Below are 6,746 nucleotides of genomic sequence, written 5' to 3' on the forward strand. Positions count from 1 at the left end.
TGCTGATGTTCAGTTTTTAAAAGTAATAAAAAATATCCTTAACTTGGTGCATGATTGAGAATCCGGAACACTCACCCAGAGCAACACCTACATTCTAATATTTCGTGCTGACTATGGTCCTTTACCTTTTTTTATGTACACCTCTAAATGTTAATATCATTCATGGTTGTAGTAATTATGCTTCTCTCGACAAGAGTGATTTCTTCCTTTCTAAGGGTGGGTGGGTGGGGAATCCACTGTGTCAGATTCATTCAGGGAAAGTAACTTAAAATAAACGGCTGAAGCACCCTTGCATCCACAAAAAAATATTTCAAATGCATAATTTCAGACCGCTGCCAGAAAGTGACAAGTGTCTGTTTTCATTCAAATCTTCAAGAACACTCATCTAATTGACAAGCTTTGCAGGATCCAGTGAAACTATACACAATTTTGTGTGTTTGTCACCATGACAACCGAGCCCCCAGCTGCTTCAGTAATGATGTGCTCAAATTACTTATATCCAAGTGAAATGACTCAACACACACTCAAATGTACCAAGGTTCTCAGGCCTTTAAGTGTTCACAGTTTAAGGACAGCACTCTCTTTTAAACCCTTTATATTTAAAACATTTTTTGGATTATTTGCATCAGTTTTGTTTGTTTGGAGACTGCTTTGTCATTTTTAATCATAAATAAATCCTGTGATCCAGAATGGGATCCCAGACACCTCCAGGGAGGGCTGGGAAGAGCCACTGCCAGCCAGTGTGGACGATACTAAGATGATGATGATGATGATGATGATGATGATTACCCACCCATCTGGCTGGGTTTCCCCAGCCACTTTGGCTGGCTCCCAACAGAACATTAAAAACATGATAAAAGATCAAACATTTAAAAACTTACTGAAACAAGGCTGCCTTCAGATGTCTTCTAAAAGTCAGATAGTTGTTTATTTCCTTGACATCTGATGGGAGGGCGTTCCACAGATTGGGTGCCACTACCAAGAGGTCCCTCTGCTACAGCAGTGGTCTGGCTCAGCCGAAGGCAGCTTCTGATGTCCCTGTGACAGGAGAGTTTAAACCAGGCCTGCCCAGCATGAAACCTACCATCAAAAATAGTTGATGAACCCATGTATGGCAGCCCATTGGGGGTTGCCATTGGTGCATAGCTCTCCAACTTTATCTTCTGGCATGCTCATTCTCCATTTTGTCAGTTGCAGTCAGTCAGTAAAAAGCAAGAGTATAGGCGTCTTCTGTGTAGAGCTCAGTCTTCATTTTCTTGCCCCAGGCCCCCACTCCTGAAGCTTTGTATATGGCACCATCTTATCTTTCTTATATTTGTGTTCTTCCCAGATTCATAATGAGCCCTTCAACTTGACGATTTACTCAGCATTTCACCAATACTTCAAGTCATTCAAAATTTCATTCAAAACTTCATACCTGAAATGTGAAATTTTTGCATCAAATTTTATGTACCTTAGTCTGTCAGTCTACATCTCCTGCATTAAAAGTAAGCCCCAATGAACAAAGAAGGACTTACTTCTGAGTAGACAGGTGTGGGATTAAGCTGAAAGACTTAGAGCAGTCATAGGCAAACTCTGCCTTCCAACTCCCATCATCCCTAGCTAACAGGACCAGTGGTCAGGGAAGATGGGAGCTGTAGTCCCAAAACATCTGGAAGGCCGAGTTTGTCTATGCCTGACCTAGAGCAAAGAAGAAGACATGAAGGCTCTTAACTGTCATAAGAACAGAAGAAAAGTCTTCTGGATAACTATCCACAATTACCAACTACTAAATGCTTGTATATATCTTCTATCAGATATCACTAATATTACATGCCAACTCCCAAATACTGTCAGTTATCTAATACAGTGGTATCTTGGGTATCCTGAAGCAAAGTTCTTAACCTGAAGCACTGGGTTAGCGGAGTGTGTAACCTGAAGCGTATGTAACTCGATGTACCACTGTACTAGAAACAAATAGAGATCAGATATAGTAATATAGTAAAATTTCGGTGAATATTTCACAAATATTTGCATCAAGTTTGTTTGTTTGTATAGGGAAAAATATTTAGGGAGACTTTGGGAATCAAAATTATTTTCACATACAATGGTACCTCTGGTTACGTACTTAATTCGTTCCGGAGGTCCATTCTTAACCTGAAACTGTTCTTAATCTGAGACACCACTTTAGCTAATGGGGCCTCCCACTGCTGTCGCACCGCCACCACGCGATTTCTGTTCTCATCCTGAAGCAAAGTTCTTAACCCGAGGTACTATTTCTGGGTTAGCAGAGTCTGTAACCTGAAGTGCATGTAACATGAAGCGTATGTAACCTGAGGTACCACTGTACACTTGCACTAAGGCTGCAATCCTACATACCAGGGGGAAAGGAACCTCAGACCCCATACTCTCTTCTGAGGAAACACCCCTCGTTAGTCTGCTCTGCGCCTTCCTCAAGTGCTTTTGTCTAGATGGAATGTATCCTTGAACTGCTCACCTGGATGGAGAGCCATGTATACAAAAGGGAGGCCTCTGATTTTTATATTTCTGGAATGTAGCCTGTTGTACAAAGATAAAAGTCACATCAGTTTGTTAAGTATAATTGTTTAATTGCACCGTGAAACACAGAATTCCTGTACATACGTTGCTAAAAATTTAACCTTGGAAAATTCCATTGGAGCATACTCAGCTAGAAAGAACTCTAAGCTTCTAGCTGAGTTGATAATTAACTGTTCTTTGCTAGTTTTCACCTGAGTGTTTAACCTTAGATCATGTGATTAAGGTATTCAATTGCAATTTTGCCATTTTAAAGGGAGTTGCCCTTTTTATTTTATCTCCTAGTACAGTGAGAGAAGGATGGATAAGATTCCTCGCTAGGAACTGCATAACCTTAGGCTGGATGCAAGCTATGGGAGAGACAGAGATTTGATTTTTACTCTAATGGTAATTATGCTATATATATTTAAGAAGAACCTATGCATAGATAAACATATGTTTTATAGAATTATCTGGATGTATCATTGAGTGTTTTGTACCTTTTTTGGAGAAGTTCTGGTTAGTAAAGTTTTGAATAATATTTACGGGTCTGGGCAAGTTTTATTGCAAAATGGGTCAACTTTTATGCATCCAATTGCTTCATGCTGCACGATATTAATATCTGCATAACATTGCTCCACATACTTTTTGCCTCTGGCTCCATACCATAGCTGTCAACTTTTCCCTTTTCTTGCGAGGAATCCTATTCAGAATAAGGGAATTTCCCTTTAAAAAAGGGAAACGTTGACAGCTATGCTCCATACACCTCTGGTATGTGGCTCCTGGAAGGCTGCCTACAAAGAAATTCAGTACTGAGGCTGAAAGGGGTTCCCTACTCTTGCTATACAACACTTACCTAGGAGTAAAGCTCACTGAACTCAATGGGATTACTTCTAAGTAGACATGCACATGATTGTGGTTCAAGAGGTTTAACAATAAAATATCTAAAAAGCATTCCCAAAACCTGTCCAGAAAGAGAAGGTGAGGACAGTGATTTAGCAGGAACAAGTTCCAGAAAAATAGCAACTGTCCCGAGTAAAGAGGTAATTTGAGTGTATGTTGCAACTGTGCATTGGTTGCAGTACAAACTGATATTCAGGAAAGGTTTCTAGTAAGAGCAGTATGAAAGTCCAGATGGCTGACTCCAATTAATCATTCAGTCTTTAATATGCAATCTATCAACTAATCGTTTAATCACACCAATTAATTGAATAACACTTTGATCCCTAAAACTTAATTGAATAACATTTCAATCCCTTCAGACTCCTAAATACTTAGCTTTAAATGCGGGAAATAAAATGCATTAAAGATAAACTGGCACGATACCAAACTTCGTTTCTCAAAGTGTGTGTGTTTACTGGGAATTAATACAAGCCTGAATTATCAGTGCTGCTTTTTGGTACCTGCTTGCCTACAGTGAATTGGGACATTTATCCAGAGTGCCTGACCCTGTGAATGGTTTCAGACTGTTAGTTCTCAGAACACTTAACTTGGCCCTTAACCAATCCCCTGTGCCAAGCCACTTCCTTCGGAGCTGAAATTACAGTTGCTGCAAAAATCATACCTAAAGTGAAAGCTGCAGTCTAAAAGTTTCTGCTAAGGCAAAACATCTGTAAGATTTAAAGAGAAGCAAACAAGGTTTTAGTGCACATGCATGGCATGACACAATCCTGAACACTAAGGCAACTTAAAAAGATGTCTGAAAACGTGTGTCATGCAATCTAGGAAATAATTACTATTGCACATGCAACAATGCAAAAATGCTCATGTTTATTAAGTAGCAATTGTGGAGTAATTATGTACTTTATGGAATATCTTTAATCAAAACCCAACAAAACCTCCAAACCATCTCTTTATTTTTAAACCATGTTACCAAAACCCAGGCTGTGGCTAAGAGATCATATCTTGGTTGTCCAGAAGCAAAAAAAAAAAAAAAAAAGCTACAGTATTGCTGTTGTTTGATCACAACCCACAACCTCATAAGTAGATGGTAATTATTGCTGAATGTGCTTGAGCTGCAGCTGCTCTGTCATAAATACAAGGCCCATAGTGAGGTGAAACATCATATTCAAGAACTATTATGGTCATTTTGCTAACATAGCTGCAGCAGAAGCTAAAGGAGGTATCCTAACCCCCAATCCACAACTGCTGGGTGGGTGTGTTTAGGATGCAATGGAGGTGTTCCTCTAATGGGCCCAAGGTAAAAACAACAACAACAATTTAATTCACAAGTATGTCCTGTGATGTTTTAAAACGATACATCTAATATCGTTCTAATAACGTTAAACAGGTCAGTTTAGACCCAGCTCAGGACAGAGTTAGGACCACTCTCTACTTCAAGATGGTCACTTGTCGAGTAAATGTAGAGAGCATACAGCCTGATCCACTGTGTGATGTATGCTCACAAAGTAATCCTAGGTATAAGAAAAGGTTTTCCCCTTGAGGCATGCTTATGCTTCAGTTGCTGCATATTCCAAGTGCTTAAGCTACAATATTTATTGCTATGAAAATGGTTTAACTTCACAAGCACACTGTTGCTATTGTGTTAAATGAAATGTGCTTGGGCACAGGCGTCTTTATACTATTGCCTTAATCATGTTGAATTGTTTTTTTCCTCTTACCAGGAAGCCCTAACAATTGTGGTTTCGGAGTGGAGATCTTTTGAGCCCAAGAGATGCTTGCAGCTGTTGGAGGAGAGCACATGATTTCTCGGCCCTTTGCATCCAAACCTTGCAGGTTTTGTCCATTTCTTTTGTGCAGGGGTTGTTGGTTGCGAAGCATACAGTTAGGAGTGAGATGAGGGCAGGAATTGATGGGATGGCTAGGCTGATGCCACCAAGTCACTAATGGCTCTTTAAAGCAAGAGAAAACAATTAGACACATATAGTTCATAGGGAAAGATATATTTGTGGGACTCTCTATACATCTTGATAAATGCAGTAAATTATTCCAGAGCACCCTAGTGTCATAAAAAGAAGAAAATGACATTTTTATGTAAGGTGTTGTTGTTGTTTTTGTGTTGTTGTTTTTAAAACCCACCCTCCTTATGCCACTATCTATAAGTATTCACCTTGGACTGATACATAAATCAAGGAGGAAAATTCCAAGAAGTAATTACATACGTATATCTCTCTGTTTACTTGTCTTGCTACTTACCCCAAGTAGATTGTTTGGCAAGTGGGTAAGAGATGCTATCGGTTAATTGAATCAGTCACTGTCCATTTACCTTTGCATTCTTGATAGGATCAGCAAATACCTCAAGAGATTCAGACTGGTTTCAAAAATAAGACGAAACACTAAAATGTAATGTTTGCTCCCTGGTGGGCATATTCCAAAGGGGAGGCAAGGCAAGAATTTGTAGTTCTGATGTGCAGCTTAAACTCTTTCAGAAACCTGTCATGCTTGGGAAGCGAAGCGAAGATTTAAATTTCAGCATCATCAGTTGAACAGCTCCCCACCCTGCCCCAGGCCTCGCTGGTATACTGCTATCCCACAGGTAGGGTTGGGGAAGAAATTCAGCTCAATTGGAATTTGAATGAGAATCTGTCTGATTTGCACTTAGAAACTGAAACACTGCTTTAACATTTGCACTTCTCCAAATATTATGATGCAGTTCATCAACCAAATAATGTGTACAAAAATATGTGTATGACGAGCAAAGTGTGCATAAAAAGCATATATTAGTAAAAGCAACATAAAATGCATTATATGAGGGGGGAACTGCTTGGGAAAATGTGTGTATTAGGGGAAATAACTAAAATGCAGATGAATTTTCATGAGGACAAAAAAAATGCCAACTGATGCAGAAATGAAGTGAAGGCTGCAGAAAAGAACTCAAAAATAAGAAACTGAGAAAAAACATATTTGACAAATTGCACTCAAGACAATCGGTTATTTTCTTCTCTTGCAGCACTGACTGTTATTTAAGCCCCACATCTTAGTAGCTGTGTATTATTATTATAGTGATTTTTTTTTACATTTTCTTTAAAATAATAATAATTATATATTGCCTGTCTTTCGTTATGGAACCCAGAATGCCAACAATGGGACAACCAAGCAATCACCCATCGAGGTGCTGACCAGACGTCAACCAACGACAGTGGCTTCCCATGTGGTTAGAGTACACCCTGAGTTTAACTAGAGAACGGGAGATGGCAGGAAGTTGTCAACTTCCTGCATTGAATTGCACCCTTTCCTATTGGGACTGCTTTGTACTGCCGCCCTTGCTCTGG

The sequence above is a fragment of the Podarcis liolepis genome (genome assembly GCF_965112155.1).
Source record: "Podarcis liolepis genome assembly, chromosome: 5".
Classification (NCBI taxonomy): domain Eukaryota; kingdom Metazoa; phylum Chordata; class Lepidosauria; order Squamata; family Lacertidae; genus Podarcis; species Podarcis liolepis.